General features: G+C 47.2%; 1 protein-coding gene across 5 annotated transcripts in view; it reads right to left on the bottom strand.

The window, feature by feature from the left end:
• The window catches only part of BCOR (BCL6 corepressor), a 151,818-nt gene that overhangs the window by 33,308 nt on the left and 98,799 nt on the right, over positions 1 to 19,711 (bottom strand). For 2 of the 5 annotated variants that reach the window (XM_040423779.1, XM_040423778.1), the window contains exon 1: positions 509 to 1,080. The exons of 1 other annotated variant lie outside the window; for it this stretch is intronic. The gene's annotated coding sequence lies outside the window, so the exon portion shown is untranslated. Of the gene's footprint in view, positions 1 to 493; positions 1,081 to 19,711 lie in introns of those variants that run through there. 2 more of the 5 variants (XM_040423777.1, XM_040423773.1) reach the window with 2 other exon arrangements.

The following is a 19,711-nucleotide window of genomic DNA, read 5'->3' as shown; positions in this document are numbered from 1 at the left end:
GGTCACCGCACCACCGATCCAGGGGGGTCACAGCACCACCGATCCGGGGGGTCACAGCACCACCGATCCGGGGGGTCACAGCACCACCGATCCGGGGGGTCACAGCACCACCCGGGCTGATGTATCAGCGGGGACTGCGCTGTCCTCGGCCGGACAAAGTGACTCTGCGCCAAGCGCAAATACCTAACCACAGCAGCGGATCCCGGACGTAACTAGTACCAGCTCACCAAACCAGAACGATCGCACTCTTCCACATCATGGCACACAAGGTGAAGTAGTTAGACGCATCCATGCCGCACACACAGGGTCAGACACTCCGGGACTTTCCCCGATGTCCCCCTCCAGATCCCAAGTCAGTGACAACCTGCACACAGCGCAGTCATTCAGATCGCTGACACAAAAGGCAACTTCCTAGAGACGACCGATCCCCATCTAGAGACACCCCGCGGACCGTCCGGTGCTGAGAGCCCGTACAGACATGTCTGGTTCCTACCTGCGGCGCTGGGGCTCGTTCTCCTTCCAGCGAAGCTTCAGGCAGCAGAGGTCCGTGTCCCGCACTGGTCCTCCTTGTAGTTCCCGGTGTAAATAAGGCAGTCCAGCCGCAGCATCCTTCCCCAGAAATGCGAGTACTGCTAGATCCCGCGTGTGTCCGGAGCGCCGATCCCCGCGCTGCTCTCTCTAGACGCGCAGCGGACGTACTAAAGTTTATTATTGTTATTTGCAGGCTGGTGCGCACAGCGGAGCCGAGGAGAATGATCCGTCCCTCCCCGGGAGGAGGAGGCGCCGGCTGCCTGGCTGGGTGGGGGGTGGGTTAGCGAGGTCAATCTCCGAAGCCCCCAGGAAAGAAGAAAGATGAGCGGTGGGAGGCGGCAGCAGGAGCCGCGCCAGCCCCCCTCCCCCTCTCGCTTCCTCCCTCTCCTCCCCCGGTGTTAGCTGGGGAGCGACGGCGGCTGCGGGGCTGGGGAAGCGGCTCGCTGAGGGGAAGCCCGGCGCTCGGAGGGCGCAGCACACGACGAGAATGTGACACCGCCTGACAACCTCCGTGCCCAGGCTGTTTATTCCGTCTGTAATCCGCTGACACTCCCTAGACAGGCGGCAATTACCTTCCACCCATCCCCCTCGTTCTTCCTGCCCGTCTCCCCATCATGTCCTCATTACACACGCGGAGGGCTGCGCTAATTCTTTCCATCTCTTCCTCCGTGTAATCTCTTCCTGTGGAGCGGTCTCTTTCCTCTCTTGCCTTCCTGCCTGTGCTTCATGGGTTCTGTGCCGGGAAGCCCCGGACACCTGCACACCACCTATGACCTCCACAGCCCTATAAGGGGGACTATAAAACACATAGTGCCCAAGTACCAATCCCAACCAGCTGGAATTTCCTAAGGTCTCCCCCATACTAGAGATGAGTGCGATTACTAGCGTTCTCTGATGTGACAGCCCTGATACATGGCTCTGGGTACCTAGAACCACACTTATGGGACCACCATATGATGGAGCTTCTGCAGTACATGCATTCACACAGGAGTGGTGGTGACATCTGGGACTGAGTAATGTCCTTCATTGGTGAAAGGGTTAATCTAATCACCAAAAGCAATGGTGTATCCTGCCGATCCACTCTACGGGGCTGTCGGAGATGACAAGCGTTTGGCTATCTCGTGTAGTCTCATGAAGCTGCGCATCTGTGCCCGGTGATTAGCGGAGGCACCAGCAGTCACGCATCCCCTTTAATACCACACATACAGTATCTCACAAAAGTGAGTACACCACTTGCATTTTTGTAAATATTTTATATCTTTTTATGGCACAACACTGAAGATCTGACACCATGGAACGTAGTCGGTGTACAGCTTGTATATCAGATGTGCCCTCAAATAAGTCAACACACAGCCATTAATGTCTAAACCGATGGCAACAAAAGTGATTGCACCCCTAAGTGAAAATGGCCAAATTGTGCCCAAATAGCCATGTTCCCTCCTCAGTGTCATGTGACTTGTTAGTGTTACAAGGTCTCAGGTGTAAATGGAGAGCAGGTGTGTTAAATTTGGTGTTATCACTCATACTGGTCACTGGAAGTTCAACATGGCACCTCATGGCAAAGAACTCTCTGAGGATCTTAAAAAAAGAATTGTTGCTGATCATAAAGATGGACTAGACTACAAGAAGATTGCCAACACCCTGAAACTGAGCTGCAGCACGGTGGCCAAGACCATACAGCGGTTTAACAGGCCTCGTGCACGTGCTCAGCGTCATATCCAGAGGTTGTCTTTTCAAAATAGTCATATGAGTGCTGCCAGCATTGCTGAAGAGGTTAAAGGGGTGGGGGTCAGCCTGTCAGTGCTCAGACCATATGCCACACACTGCGTAGCTGTCGTCCAAGAAGGAAGCCTCTTCTAAAGATGATGCACAAGAAAGCCCACTAACAGTTTGCTGAAGACAAGCAGACCAAGGACATGGATTACTGGAACCATGTCCCGTGGGCTGATGAGACCAAGGTAAACTTATTTGGTTCAGATGGTGTCAAGCATGTGTGGTGGCAACTAGGTGAGGAGTACAAAGACAAGTATGTCTTGCCTAAAGTCAAGCATGGTGGTGGGAGTGTCATGGTTTGATGCTGTCAGCTGTGGGCAGCTACAGTTCATTGAGGGAACCATGAATGCCCACATGTACTGTGACATACTGAAGCAGAGCATGATCCCCTCACTTCGGAAACTGGGCTGCAGGGCAGTATTCCAACATGATAACGACCCCAAACACACGTCCGAGACAACCACAAGAAACTGAGGGTAACGAAGCATGTCTCCAGACCTAAACCCTATTGAGCATCTGTGGGACACCCTCAAACGGAAGGTGGAGGAGCGCAAGGTCTCTAACATCCACCAGCTCCGTGATGTTGTCATGGAGGATGGAAGAGGATTCCAGTGGCAACCTGTGAAGTACTAGTGAACTCCATAACCAAGGCAGTGCTGGAAAATAATGGTGGCCACACAAAATAGTGACACTTTGGGCACAATGTGGCCATTTTCAGTTAGGGGTGTACTCACTTTTGTTTCTAGTGGTTTAGACATTAATGGCTCTGTGTTGAGTTATTTTGAGGGCGCACCCCATTTACACTGTTACACAAGCTGTACACTGACTACTTTACATTGTATCAAAGTATCACATCTTCAGTGTTGTCCCATCAAAAGTTATAATAAAATATTTACAAAAATGTGAGGGGCGGACTCCTTTTTTTGAGATACTGTACATCAATCTACGGCTGGGACCCTTCACGACTGCAGAAAGGAGCGGTGGGTGTGCGATGGCGTTTGCCAGGCCCTGTACTCAGCTGTCTCTGTCAGTCCCATAGACTTTGAGTGGAGAGACACGCTGCATGACTGCAGGGGGGCTCAGGACTCCTGTACTAATGATCGGCGGGGGCCCTCTGAGACATTTATCACCTGGATCCTACAATGGCGTCTATCAGGCTCTGCAAAGTCGTCCAACGTTTTGATGGGAAAAATAGTGCTGCATGCAACGTCATTTCTCCTGGCAAATATGGTGGAATCTGCTATGGAAATTCTGTCTCTGATGTGAACATGGTTGTAACAGGGCACCGCTATGCTCTATTCCCAGCCATAGTTTAGATCAGGCCAGAATGGTCACTGGGCAACTAAGGATACTTCCACATTAGTGTCTTGGCATTCCGGTTTTGAGATCCGTCAGAGGATCTCTCAAAATCAGGCTAAAACGGTTCCATTTAGGGCCAATGTATTGTGAATGGGATATCCTCCATTCAGGATGCATGCCATTCCGGTTTATTCCGTTTTGTGACCAGACACAAAACCACTGATCGAAAAGGATCAAACCGGATTTGTCACTAAAGGCAATGTAAGCTAAAGGTGCCGGATCCGTTTTTTATCTGGTTTGTTCCATTTCGATTTAACACAACCGCATCCTAACGGAACAGATGCATCCTGATGAGTTGAATCAAACTGAACCGTTTTGAGATCCTCTGCCGGATCTCAAAACCGGAAACCAAAGCACAGATGTGAAAGTAGCCCGAGGCTAGTTTTACACTAGTGTTTTTAGATCCGGCCCCTATAATGGAGGCTGGCGGCGATGCGGTTTCTTCAGGCAATTCCGGAAGGCAGAGAGATCCGGCAGGCTGCTCCTTATCAAAGATGCCTAGGCTACTTTCACACAGCGTTTTTGCTGGATCCGGCAGGGTTCAGCAAAAACGCTTCCGTTACAGATAATACAACCGTCTGCATCCGTCATGAACGAATCCATTGTATTATGTTTAACCTAGCCAAGACGCATCCGTCATGAACTCTATTGAAAGTCAATGGGGGACGGATCCGTTTTCTTTTGTGTCAGAGAAAACGGATCCATCCCAATTGACTTGCATTGTGGATCATGCCGTCTTGCTCCGCATCCCAGGACGGAAAGTAAACCGCAGCATGCTGCATATTGCTCTCCGCTATGAGAACAGAACGGAATGCATTTTGGAGCACTCCGTTCTAATCAGTTACGTTTTGTCCCTATTGACAATGAATGGGGACCAAATGGAAGCGTTTTTTTCCGGTATTGAGACCCTATGACGGATCTCAATACCGGAAAACATTAACCTAGTGTGAAAGTAGCCTTTAAAGGGGGTTTTCCATCCCAGACATGGCCAGGGGTTATTAATGTCTGATTGCTGGGGGCAAACAATGAATAAACTATATGACGGCAATATGAAGGACCCCGCCAGCCCCTCCAGCCCCCGTCTGCCGCGGTCCAGGCTCATTCTCAGCAGAAGAATTTGCATTCACACGAGCCTTGAACTTCCTCGCTGGCTCCGAGATTCGTTTCAATGTGAACGCGGAGAAGGCCGTATTTACCGGACTAGAAGCGCAGCGCCGGGAACACTGGAGAAGAAAGGAGATCCTGCCCCGGCTGCGCGATCTGCCGCTGTTCCCTTCCCCAAACATGGGGACATCACCTGCTATCCCCAACTGTGGCTGTAAAATGTTACCAGTACGTGGATGGAAGTCTTTGTGCCGGCCCTCTGCCCGTGGGCACTGCAGCCGGGCTATATTGTCAGGGGCCTCACATATAAGGGCTCTTGTGTAATGGCGGCTATAGCCGTCACCCAGCTTTCCCAGGTGACGGAGCACTTTGTCTATGGCAGCCATGACTGTCATCGGAGCGCAGTTGCGGAATGCGCCTTTTATGTATTGATTCGGCGCCTGATAATGACAGTCAGGGCTTGCACTTTGTACCCGAGGCTCCGTCAGTGTGTGGCCTTTGTGTGAGCCCCGCACCCGGCAGACAAGTGCTCGGCGCACGCCTCTCTCGCTCTCCGCTGCCTGCGCCCTCCTTTGCCGCCCTCCTCCCTCTCCAGCTTGGCGGGCCGCCAGTTTCCACTGTCTATGGCCTCCGAGTCCTCACAAGAGCTGCAGGCAGCTAAGCTTCCAACACCTCTCCCTGTTCTGTACATGAGCGCTTCACTCCCGTTAACCCTCTCACACTGAGCTCGCAGCCTGAGGCTCATAACCACCTCGGAACTCGGCTCCGACACCGTCAAGTGGCTGCTGCCTCCAAAAAGCCGCAATGGATTTCTGCAAAATGTGACCGAGGCACGAGCTTATTATAGCCCGGACCTAAAGTCCTCCTGAGCTATAGGAGCTCTCCGTGCCCACAGATTCCCAGTGGCTGATCACTATTCACAGTACCTCTGGCTAATGGGGGAACCCCAATATCATCTGTATTATGATGGCTGACATCCCCAGTGACCGCTACGAACGGCTGACAGATACTAATGGTCACCTAGGACGCCATTAACTTTAATAGGGTCTGATGTGATTCTGGCATTATTGATGGCTATAGAAAGTATGACTGGAGTTCATGACCTAAGTGTGAACACAGTCTTATCTGTCAGCTCTATCCTCCACCTCCCCTAGAGAGAAGCAATGGGATCAGTGAAAGGCTCCTTTACTTCTGCTCCCCCACAGAGGTTCATTGTCTGCCAGCAGCAGACCCCATTTACACCGATGTGCTGCTATCCTGACAGATGAGTCTTTTGCACACTTAAATGGACAATTATAGGGAACAATTGTTTCTACGAATGTGCCCTGATCCTTGGCTGGTGGAGAAGGGCCCTTAAGTGTGCATAGGTATTGCCCGAGGGAGAAGAGGAGCTCCTGGGGGGGATTGGCGGGAAATGATGACACTTTAGAATTCAACTTGGCCCATTCTTGTTTTCCCCCAAACCTGGGATGTTGGGGTCCAGTTAGGCTGATCCAATACCCAATAAGGTGTTAACAGAATTCCCTGACTATTATCTAATCTTTAGCATTTGTATTCAGTGGCACCTGCTGTGTAACAGTGGGGCAGTGCATATCAATCACTGGCCAGGAATGTGGTGGTTAATGGTGGCTAACCACTGTCCTGGCTCTGGACCAAATAAAAGGAGGACGTTTATAGGGGTTTTCTCATGTCCATATCTGCCCTGTCAGGACATGTAGAAGTCCATCACTTGGGACTGCCTTCTGTGAGCCAGACCAGAAACCGGATTGTGGCTCCAAATGTTTGGTCACCCCCCCCCCCCCCGAATCTCTGTCTTGGTGGCGGTACCTGCTGCATTTAACTGCAATGTCTCTGATGGGACAATCCAGTTAAATAGGTTTTCTCATCAACATTTATCTTCCATCCACAGATATAATCGCTAGCGGTCTGAACGCCGGAGTGCATGGAGTAAGGCACTGGGCAATGTCTGACAGCCCCATAGAAGTGAACAGTGGGGATCACACACGTGTACTGCTATTCCATTCCCACAGGGGATCGGTGAGGGTACATACACTTTGTTAAAAGGAAGAGTAACCACACACGTTCATTTTTGATATGTCAGAGTGACAATCAGCAGGGGTCTGAGTGATTAGACCCTCACCAATCGGGACTTTCTATTGAGGCAGGCTTCATGTCCATCTTCAGCAGCCCTCAATCAACACTTCTAACTCCTTGTTTTAGTGATCGGCGAGGGTCGCAGCATTAAACCCCCACCGCTCAAAACCTTTGGTATGTCACTCTGGCATATCAAAAGGTTATGTAAAGTGCACTTTCCCTTTTATAAAGTTCCTGATGCTTCCAATCCCTGCAGGAGGCGGCTTGGTCCCGTGATCGCTGCGGTCAATCACAGGCCTCAGCGGTCACAGTGACTTGAATGCTATATCACAGCAGTGATGTACTGTTCAAGCAGGGTTTTGGTGTCCGTCTCCAAAGCGGAATGGAGACTGAACTGATGCATTCTGAGCGGATCCTTTTCCATTCAGAATGGATTAGGGCTAAACTGATCCGTTTTGGACCGCTTGTGAGAGCCCAGAACGAATCTCAAAAACGGAAAGCCAAAACGCGAGAGTGAAAGTAGACTAAGTCATCTGACATTGGATCTAATAATTGTCTATGGTGTCACAGTGCGAGAAGCGACTGCAAAATCACAGCTCCAAAATAGTCCTACAACAGCTAGTGGCAGTCAGTCATGCACATTTTCAGTGACTTGCTGTAGACCTAGCCTAATGTCTGGAGGCCCCTGGATTTATTAGAACGGAGTATAAGTTCAAAGTGCAGGAGAAGACCTAAACTCATGCAGTGATACATGTCCATGTAGCTGACCACATATAATATCACACGGTTTTCATATTTTACTTGTATCTCTCATGGTGTACGATATAGCACATAAAGTAGCCTTAAGAGGCAGTCAAAGTTTTCTCTTATAAACTGGATAATGCGGAAAGTAATTCCAATGACTTGTGGCGGGTTTGTTCCTTGAATGACCTCGAATTGCTCGCATGGATATTGACATCTAGAGCAGCACTTGTTGGAAGAGGAGGGGGAGCGAGGGGTGGGGCTGTTTTTAGAAACGTCGGTGTAGACGGCTGTTGACCTGCTTTATGCCGCTGCCTGTTTGGAGAGGAGGAGGTTTCAAGGTTCCCTTCTGCCTAGCTCATTCTGCTCGGGAGAGGTGACGAATCCAGGTTTCCTACTGAGCAATAGCTTTTCCCTTGGATTATTGTAGGCTTGTCCAAGCAACCCCTGAGTTTTCTATAAGGCCTCTTTCACACTTGCGTTGTTGGGATCCGGCATGCACTTCCGTTGCCGGAGGTGCCTGCCGGATCCGTAACAACGCAAGTGTACTGAAAGCATTTGAAGACGGAACCGTCTTCCAAATGCGTTCAGTGTTACTATGGCACCCAGGACGCTATTAAAGTCCTGGTTGCCATAGTAGGAGCGGGGAGCGGGGGAGCGGTATACTTACAGTCCGTGCGGCTCCCCGGGCGCTCCAGAATGACGTCAGAGCGCCCCATGCGCATGGATGACGTGATCCATGTGATCACATGATCCATGCGCTTGGGGCGCCCTGACGTCACTCTGGAGCGCCCGGGGAGCCGCACGGACGGTAAGTATGCTGCTCCCCTGCTCCCCGCTACACTTACCATGGCTGTCAGGACTTTAGCGTCCCGGCAGCCATGGTAACTATTCAGAAAAAGCTAAACGTCGGGTCCGGCAATGCGCCGAAACGACGTTTAGCTTAAGGCCGGATCCGGATCAATGCCTTTCAATGGGCATTGATCCCGGATCCGGCCTTGCGGCAAGTCTTCAGGATTTTTGGCCGGAGCAAAAAGCGCAGCATGCTGCGGTATTTTCTCCGGCCAAAAAACGTTCCGTACCGGAACTGAAGACATCCTGATGCATCCTGAACGGATTACTCTCCATTCAGAATGCATTAGGATAATCCTGATCAGTATTCTTCCGGCATAGAGTCCCGACGACGGAACTCTATGCCGGAAGACAATAACGCAAGTGTGAAAGAGCCCTTAGAAGGCGGGTTGACTCACAAAGTTAGTAATTTGTAATACAAATGTCTCGTGTATCCAAACTTTGCAACCCCGGTGTTACGAACAGTAACCAGAAAACCTTTGTGAATCCACCTATGAAATACAGAGAATAGGACATGTTCTATTTTTGCGGAGCCGCGGAATGGATATACCGATGCGGACAGTCTCCCTTAGGCTACTTTCACACTAGCGTTTTGGCTTTCCGTTTGTGAGATTCGTTCAGGGTTTTAAAAAGCGGTCCAAAACGGATCAGTTTTGCCATACTGCATTCTGAATGGAAAAGGATCCGCTCAGAATGCATCAGTTTGCCTCCGTTCAGTCACCATCCGGTCACCACCCTCCCCTTATAGGTTCAATTTGGCTGAACATTCACATTTTCTCAGTTGCTGCCAGACACCTCTGGTGGTGGCTTATCTCCCTTGAGAAGAAATGATGAACATGTTGAAATTCAACATGCCTGATCCTCCTGACATCTACAAAACAAACCTTGGTGAAACATGTAATATACATTAGACAGTAGTCCTCTTCTGATGAAATTGGCAAGTTGGCCGACCTTAGTGTAATATGTATAGCCATCTTTAGGGAATGTGCATGATATTTTACTTAGAGAGAAACAGCTACCAGACACCTCCGCTGCCTCTTAGGCCTCATGCAAACAGCCGTTGTTTTGGTCCGCATCCGAGCCGCAGTTTTGGCGGCTTGGATGCAGACTTATTCACTTCAATTGCGGACAAGAATAGGCAGTTATATTAAAGGCTGTCCGTGCCGTTCCGCAAATTGCGGAACGCACATGGACGCCATCCGTGTTTTGCGGACCGCAAAAAAACGGAACAGTCGTGTGCATGAAGCCTTAAGCTGGCCATTACACATTAGATGTATGTCAGCAGAATCTGCAGATTTCTACAAGGTAGGCTGATCTTCTAATGTGTATTGGGGACCTTCCGAATGGTCAGATTGGGTTGGATTTCAACATAACTGACCCTGTTGTTCTCAAAGGAGATAAGTCGCCTGCCAAAGGTGACCGATACAGTTTTTCACCCTGTCAAAACATATACATGCTCTGCCAGTGGGGGGATGGGGATCGATAGCTGGCCAGCAATTATGTCCTCTGTATGGCTGACTTGATATTTTAAGAAAAAAACAGGATCGAAAGGTGTAAATCCAACTGGAGATAGTGGGGGAGAGGTATCTGTCAGGCAGTCTTTATAAACCTGAATTTCACAGTTTATCCTATCAAAATAGTCATGCTACACCAGGAAAAAAAGTAAAGGGAAACTGCAGACAGATGAAATGATGACTATCTCACACTGCAGTATTTTCTCCATCCAAAATTCTGGAACACTTGCCGGAATGCCGGATCCAGCATTATTTTCCATTGAACTGCATTAATGCCCAAGTGTTCCGGAAAAAGGGATCCGGTTTTGCGGCCTGCGCAGACCTTCAAAAATGTGAAAAAGGTACATACCGAATCAGTTTTTCCGGATGACAATCGGAGAGACGGATCCGGTATTGCAATGCATTTGTGAGACGGATCCGCATCTGGATCTGTCTACAAATGGTATCCGTTTGCATACAGATTGACGGAACTGCCTGCCGGAATCCAACGACGCAAGTGTGAAAGTACCCTTACCTAGCATTTGCTTTTTATGAGAGAACAATGCAACTTCTGTCTGCATCTCAATAGTAGAAATCAATGACTGCAGGTCTGGTATCGACATTGGTGCCTTGCCCAGGCATTACAATGAGGTGTGGCCAGACCACCTCTGTCATAAGCTATAGTTCTATAAATCATTCCAAATTGTGAAGAGCCACGGATGCAGGTCAAATGCTGGCCATGCATTAGGGACTTCTGAATGACTTGTTCATGGTTGGTTTGTGAAGGCTGTCATCTCGACAACAGTGCCATAAGTTAAAACAACAAATAGCTCATCAATCTCTGATCTCTACCTGCTTGATGGGGTCATTCGAAATGAATGACTTTTCACCTGCAGCACCTGCCAATGTCCCAAAAAAGTCTAACATTTCGACAGATATCTGCACTTGTCACGATGTCAGCAATGCTATAAATTAGACTTTTCGCTCTTCCAAAGTCTCCAGCGCATGGCCAGCTTCAGGCACAAGAAAACAGACTGCAGACTGTACAACAGCTGACATGTCACAGACAGGCTGCACACTACACCCGACTGCCTGGAGGGCGAGAGATGAAAGGCAGCGGCATCACACCATTCAGCCTGGAGGAGATTCTGGGACAACAGCACAATGCACAGGTCTGAGGGGATATCTTGTTGTCACCCACTGCATTCTTAGATTGTTGCTATGCGACATCCAAGAATATTCTGCCTAATATTTTACTATTCAGAAACCTACAAGGCAGCGCCATCACACATCACTATTGCATTCACGTCAAATGACGGTTTTCACTAAAGTTCCCTTTCATTTCTATGGCAGATTATGATGGAATATATATCATTCATTACCTATATACATAACACAATGTATTCCACATGACTGAGAAGCCATTCACTTCTGCTCCTGTGTCCAGAGGGGCTAACAATCTACAAACCGGATTCCAAAAAAGTTGGGACACTATACAAATCGTGAATAAAAACTGAATGCAATGACGTGGAGGTGCCAACTTCTAATATATTATTCAGAATAGAACATAAATCACGGAACAAAAGTTTAAACTGAGAAAATGTACCATTTTAAGGGAAAAATATGTTGAATCAGAATTTCATGGTGTCAACAAATCCCCAAAAAGTTGGGACAAGGCCATTTTCACCACTGTGTGGCATCTCCCCTTCTTCTTACAACACTCGACAGACGTCTGGGGACCGAGGAGACCAGTTTCTCAAGTTTAGAAATAGGAATGCTCTCCCATTCTTGTCTAATACAGGCCTCTAACTGTTCAATCGTCTTGGGCCTTCTTTGTTGCACCTTCCTCTTTATGATGCGCCAAATGTTCTCTATAGGTGAAAGATCTGGACTGCAGACTGGCCATTTCAGTACCCGGATCCTTCTCCTACGCAGCCATGATGTTGTGATTGATGCAGAATGTGGTCTGGCATTATCTTGTTGAAAAATGCAGGGTCTTCCCTGAAAGAGATGACGTCTGGATGGGAGCATATGTTGTTCTAGAACCTGAATATATTTTTCTGCATTGATGGTGCCTTTCCAGACATGCAAGCTGCCCATGCCACACGCACTCATGCAACCCCATACCATCAGAGATGCAGGCTTCTGAACTGAGCGTTGATAACAACTTGGGTTGTCCTTGTCCTCTTTGGTCCGGATGACATGGCGTCCCAGATTTCCAAAAAGAACTTTGAATCGTGACTCGTCTGACCACAGAACAGTCTTCCATTTTGCCACACTCCATTTTAAATGATCCCTGGCCCAGTGAAAACGCCTGAGCTTGTGGATCTTGCTTAGAAATGGCTTCTTCTTTGCACTGTAGAGTTTCAGCTGGCAATGGCGGATGGCACGGTGGATTGTGGTCACTGACAATGGTTTCTGGAAGTATTCCTGAGCCCATTCTGTGATTTCCTTTACAGTAGCATTCCTGTTTGTGGTGCAGTGTCGTTTAAGGGCCCGGAGATCACGGGCATCCAGTATGGTTTTACGGCCTTGACCCTTACGCACAGAGATTGTTCCAGATTCTCTGAATCTTCGGATGATGTTATGCACAGTTGATGATGATAGATGCAAAGTCTTTGCAATTTTTCGCTGGGTAACACCTTTCTGATATTGCTCCACTATCTTTCTGCGCAACATTGTGGGAATTGGTGATCCTCTACCCATCTTGGCTTCTGAGAGACACTGCCACTCTGAGAAGCTCTTTTTATACCCAATCATGTTGCCAATTGACCTAATTAGTGTTAATTGGTCTTCCAGCTCTTCGTTATGCTCAAATTTACTTTTTCCAGCCTCTTATTGCTACTTGTCCCAACTTTTTGGGGATTTGTTGACACCGTGAAAATAAGAATCAACGTATTTTTCCTTTAAAATGATACATTTACTCGGATTAAACGTTTGATCTGTCATCTACGTTCTATTACAAATAAAATATTGACATTTGCCATCTCCACATCATTGCATTCAGTTTTTATTCACAATTTGTTTAGTGTCCCAACTTTTTTGGAATCCGGTTTGTAGTTACCATATCTCAATTAGGTCTCATACACACAGCCATATTATGGCTCCCCTCTAAGGCCTCCTGCACACGACCGTATATATTTTGCGATCCACAAAATACGGATACCATCCGTCTTGCATCTGCTTTTTTGGGGACCCATCGACTTCAATCGGTCCCTGGTCTGCATTTAGCAGCCAAGTATAGGACATGTTCTTTTTGAAGAAGAGACATATGGTTGCAGAAAGCAAATGGATCATCCGTGTGCTTTCCACATCCATATGTCCACTCCTCCAAAATATAGAATACGTGTGCAAAATGCGGACCACAGACGCATTGAAGTCATCCGTATCGGTCGAATGCATGAGGCCTTAGAAAGGGTCTTCCCTATATAACAGTGAGGTTCAATCCCATCATTGGTTCTAAATAGAGGACTCCTGAACTAAGCGAGGCATTTAAAAGGGGTTGTCTCACAAACACAAGCACCATTTTAATAGAGGCCAGATGATCGCCTTGGACCCAACTTCTGTAACCCTCAGTGATCAGCTCTTATTACTGCAGGGGAAGCAGCCTATAGACAGGGGCTCCTTTAATGTACTCATATTTTTTCGGAATGAATGAGGAACACAAGGACAAACAATGTGCAAACTCCGAAGAGGTTTGAATGCTTATCTCCAAGATAGCACTGGTATGCTCAGGATCCCTGTTCTAATGATTGGGCAACATCCCAGCAGTGGGGCGCCCAGCAGCCAGACAATTATCACCTATTCTGTGGAGAGATGATAATTGTCCATTGTGGGAAAGCCCTACATAGTCATGCTAATGCTTTCCTCTAATACTGGAGAGGCCTGCGACCATGTTCCCTATTCTACAATACTAGAGAGCGGGGGGCACACCAATAATAATCAAGCGGAGTGCTGGCCTGGTATATAAAAAGCAAACATAAATGAAACTAAACTAGTATAGTACCCAGATCTTTGCAGGGATTTTGAATTGTCTACCTGTTTTTGGATTGTCTACTCTGTGGTATTCTTTATCACGTTATACCCGATTTGTCCCATCCATGGGGTTTGCTCCATGTAAACGCTGGTTTTAACTCATATGTTTCAATAAATTGTGTTTTATTTTGGAGGTGCAGCCATTGTATGGTATTTCTTTGTCTAGTTTCATTCATGTTCCCTATTCTAGTTCCGTACAAAATGGGCATATTGATGTCTCATACAACAGCTTACCCTGCAGAGACAAGTGGATAACTAACCAGACACAGGACTATCTGGTTTATGTTCTACTCCCTATTAGTTACCCTTGCTTCCCGGCATCCACCTTCCTGCATGCCCTGGACATTGCTCTCTCCGTGGAGGACGAGGTTCCATAGGAGCTCCAATTTTTGCTTTGTATACTGGGAGAACAAAATAAAGTAGGGACCCTGCTGACCAGTCCCTTTTACGACCAGATTTTATTTGCCTCGCTTGTACCTGACTGCTAAATGACAAAAGCATGAAAGACAAATAACTTGGCCTCCTCACTATATGAAGGGTATAGTGACTGACAGGGTCACTGAAGTAGAAGCAGAGATATTTCTAATGCTGTCTTTGTGCTTCTTCAATGATTGCAGGCGGAGGTTTGGGTGATTGGTGTGCCAGTCAGCACAACCCTGCAAGCAATTAGTCTACATCAACATGATTGGAGTTACTGGGCAGATGCACGATGGGGCCAGAAGTATGGACATTTACTTGCCAGGACTGTGTCCTCTCTGCAAGGAAAAGGTGGTTTTAATACAAGATCTTGTTTCACTTTCAAAAATGTAAAACTTCAGATGAATATGCACCATTTAAAGGGAACTCTTTGAAGGACCCCTCTGAGGGAGAGTTCACATCACCGTTACTTTTCCATTCTTCTGATTCTGTCTAAAAAAATCTCAGGCGGAAATGGCTCAAACGGATGCCAAATGTGCATAACTGATGCATATGATCCGTTTTTTTGTTACAAGATCCTGTTTTTTTTTGTTTTTTTTCTGTTCTGACGACTCAGAAGATCGGAAAAATAACAGTGATGTGAACTCTCCTTTACTATGCCCTATTATGGAATTGAATGAGTTGTCAAGAAAATAAACCCAGATTTTATACTAAAACCATTTAATTGATGCAGTTTTTATTCCGATTTTTATTCCTTAGCACATACCCTATTCATAGCGAGCAATGCTGTTTTCAAAGTTGGGGTATGTTTCAGCTTGATGCTGAAAACGACATTTCCCAGCATGCAACATGTGATAGGCTCGGAAGGGTTGTTCATGCACAGACGATTCTTTTAGCGCTAAGGGTCCGAACCGCACGGTCAGGTTTCCTGATGCAGTTTTAGGAAGCCAAATTCAAGAACAGATCATAAAAGGAGAGAAAGGCCTCATGCACACAACCGTATTTTTGGTCCAGGTCAGATCCACTTTTTTTGCAGATCGTACACGGACCCATTTATTTATATGGGTCTGCAAAAAAAATCACGGATGCCATCTATGTGCTGACCGCATTCGTACAGATGGTCTGCAAATTGTAGAACCTGTCCTATACTTGTCCTTTTGTGGACAAGAATAGGCTTTTTATACAGTGGGTCAAGCAAAAACTGCGGGATGCACACGGACCGCATCTGTATTTTGCAGGAGGCCTAAAGGACTGATGAGATTTTTCTTTTTTGAATTCACTCCTGGCTTGGCTTCTAAAACTACATCATGAAACCTGCCCGTATGGCTGTACCATAAGGAGGTTGCAAGTATACTCAGGTTCACGTCCAAAATCACAAAGGTGGATTATTCTCCCCCCTGTAAAGCACGTCAGTGATGACGTTACATATACTGGGCAAGTGGAGAACCATGGGACCAATGTACAGGACATCATCAGAAGGGGAAGTGAACATTCAAGCACTAACTACATTGCGGCAGGTTTCCAAGCACAAGTCCTTTCTATAGAACATATTAGTGTCGGAAAACCCCTTTAACAAAGTATGGGAGGGAAAGGGATTAGCCATGGCAGAGGGCTGCTGTAAAGAGTGTCCCCCTGAGGAGGAGCACAGCATCCATTTCACACAGCGGATTTTTCTGTCAGAAATCCAAGGTCGACTTTAGGATTTCAGCCACAGGTTTGCAGTTGGACATGCTGCAGATACACACACCTGGATTTAGGCCATTCAATGGGTCTAATCCACATGTGACCCCCCGCCCCCCACCTCAATTTCTAAATTGCGTGTGGAAAAAGAACAACAGGGAGGCGGATTTTGAGTGGATTTAGCTGCAGATTATGCACTGAAATCTGAGTGGAAAATCCGCACTGTGAACATGCCCTAAAGGTTTCCCCAGGGGGATTACACCCCCCAGAAGTTAAAGGGGTTGTCTAAGATAATTAAAAATCTTGGAGAACCCTTGAAATGTCTTAAGATAAAAAGAAAAACATATGACATATTCACTAGTTTCTCCAGCGCCATTCTCTGCGGCGCTGCTCCTGTACTGCTTTTTTCTGCCGCAATCACAGCGAGTCTTCTGCTATATTCAACATTTGCATTGCAATGGTTGAAAGCCAAAAGTAAAGCCCACAGCATAAACTGCTACGCTGTAGATAGAATGTTACACTGCAGGCTTTTTCCCAAAGTGGGGGTCATTTACTAACATCCCTACACCAGTTTTTTGGTGTAAAAAAATAATAAATTTTAAGTGCCCATGCAACCCTATTTTTGACACACAGGCGTTTTTACACTGTCCTCACCACTTGGGAGTGGCGAGGGTGGAAACATCGGCCCGGTCAAATTCACTAACATTTACGTCTGGAAATAGGAGTAAATGTTGGTGAAAAACAACGCTTCCCAGGGAGTGGACTCGTTTTTTACTCCAGGTGCACGGACTGCTGGAGGATGCTCCTAAGGGCCCATGCACACGAACAGAAGTGAATGGGGCTTCAGTGAAAAACGCATTGCATCCGCAAGCAAGTGCGGATGCAATGCGTTTTTCACTGATGGTTGCTTCTAAACCTTCAGTTTTTTATCACGCGCGTGAAAAACATATCAAAACGCATTGTACCTGCGCGGAAAAAACTGAACCGAACGCAATCACAGACAAAACTGACTGAACTTGCTTGCAAAATTGTACGAGTTTCCTTGAATGCACCCGGAACGCATCCGGACCTAATCAGTCACACTCGTGTGAAAGAGGCCTTAGGGTACTTTCACACTTGCGTTAGAGGATTCCGGCAGGCAGTTTTGTTGCCGGAACTGCCTGCCGGATCTGGAAATCCGTATGCAAACGGATAGCATTTGTTTCTGGATCCGTCTGACACATAAATTGAAATATTGGATCAGTCTCTCTGGTGTCATCCAGAAAAACGGATCCGGTTTTTATTTTTTTCGCATTTTTAAAGGTCTGCACATGCGCAGACCGGCAAACCAGATCCGTTTTTCCAGAACACTTCGTACCGGATCCGGCATTAATACATTTCAATGGAAATTAATGCCGCATCCGGCATTCCGGCATGTGTTCTCCGGCCAAATACCATAAGAGGGACTGAACTGAAGACATTCTGATGCACACTGAACGGATTGCTCTCCATTCAGAATGCATTAGGATAAAACTGAAGCGGTTTTTTTCCGGTATTGAGCCCCTGTGACGGAACTCAATACCGGAAAACTTTAACGCTAGTGTAAAAGTACCCCTAGAGATGAAATCTTTAACATGTCCTTAAATGGTCAGGCATTTTTTACAAAACTGGACATTCGGCTGGATGGCGCAGCATAAAAAGAGCCTCGGAGAATCAACTCCGACATAAAGCATAGCGGTGAGAAGTGTCTGCTGTAAAATAACAGTCCATGTGTGACCGCACTCTGTGTTTGGAAGAGTAATGATTTCAGGGTATATTTGATGACCTGCCCTGGGGTTATTTAAAACCTTGGGACATGGGGCTTTGTCTGTTGGGGACAGAGCCAGTCTGTAGCTTAGGCATAAAGATTTACTCCAAATTCGACAAAGGTCCTAATATATTTCATCCTGTTGTCAGATATCTGCAACAACCGGAATGATTTCCTATGTGGAAAATCGATCCCAGTGTTGGAAATATTGTTAGGCCTCGCGCACATGAAGCCTGTACGTCAGCACAAGGAGTCTGGCCCAGTACTGCACACTCCTCCATAATACGGCATCCGATGGAGCACGTCGGTGTAATTGATAACCTGACAAAATGTGAACATTTACCGGTTATTGCTTATTAAGTAGCCATCAAACTACACACGGAACATCGTCTTTTCTTCCACATCCCTTCATTTTCCACATTCACGTCATACTGCACATATTGTGGGCACAAAGCCCACCCAGCGGCACAGTCGTCTGAATCTGTAAGCTGCAGCTTCTAGAGGATGCGGGATTATGAGCACACGCCGCTGCTCCCGGATACAATGACTGACTACACTTGAAAGCCATATAAATATTTCATTTTTTTCAATAAATCAGGTATGAGTCCGCTACTGGTTTAGTCTCAATCGTGCCTCGGGGAGAATCCGAAATTTGGCTAGCTTGTTTGCTCACCCTGCCACGTATTTTAAGATAATGAAGCACAGAAAGCAGGGCAAGAAAATCCCGAGTGAAATGTGCGGCTCTCAGCCATGTGAGATATACACGTACTGCTGCTCATCAAATATCATGAACATATGGATCGGAGATTTCACGGCAGGCTAGTCTCGTCATTTACATATAGCTTGATACACTGCTATAGCCGGAGTTTAGTAGGCCGAATACCACGGCGAACTGCGCTATTCCACCAGTCCCGGGCAATGTGACACCAGTCTGAGACTACCTGAAAACGGAGCAGATTTGTATACAGAAAAGCTGCATGAAATCCGCACAAACAAAACACACATAAAAGCACACTATTTGTTACGTGCGTTTTTTGAGTGGTCTTTGGTGACGATTTTCATGTAGATTTTCTGTTTATGTTGACAACCCCCTTGAAGTCTATGGGGGAAACACTCTGGATAAGGGCTCATTCACACGGGTGTTGTTCGGCCATTCTGTGCCTTGGGGGCCACAATTTGCGGTCCCCAATGCAGGGCAACATCTGTGCGGCTGTCACGATGGATCCAGACCCATTCAACTTGAATGGGTCCGCGATCCGTGCACATCGCAAAAAAACTGAATGTGTTCTATTTTTTTGCGGTGCGGAGGCACGGACAGAGTCCATATATTGCGGACTGCAAACAGCGGGTCCACAATATACGGACACCGGCCGTGTGCACTCCCTATCACGGATCCTCAAGGGATGGAGCGGAAGCCTACGAACGTGTTCTACTTTATTGCAGTGCGGAGCGTATCTTGTGGAATGATTCAAGTGAATGGGTCAACAACCGCACATGACGTGCTCTCTGACGGTGCCCATGCGTTGGAGACTGCAAACCCAGCGCAGAGCCCTTATGCGGCAGTTTTTCTGCATAAAAATCTGTGTGGAAAAATTGCTACGAATTTGTAACCACATGGTGTGCAAGGTACCTGTACACGTTGAGGATTACGTGCGGTTCTTCCTCACAGATTTTCACGGGGATACCTTGTTAGAGTATGACCCCATGTCGCGGTCATGAGCCGAGTACCTCATGGCCAATTAGTCCGTGGCTGCCTCTTATTTAACGAATGAATACCGCACTGTATAGTCGGCCTGCACTGTTAATGGCCGTGCAGTACAGGAGGTGCCACATGGACAATGAAGAC

Source organism: Bufo bufo, chromosome 3 (genome assembly GCF_905171765.1).
Source record: "Bufo bufo chromosome 3, aBufBuf1.1, whole genome shotgun sequence".
Classification (NCBI taxonomy): Eukaryota; Metazoa; Chordata; class Amphibia; order Anura; family Bufonidae; genus Bufo; species Bufo bufo.
Note: the sequence above shows the minus strand (reverse complement) of the source record. Positions and strands in the feature narration are given on the sequence as shown.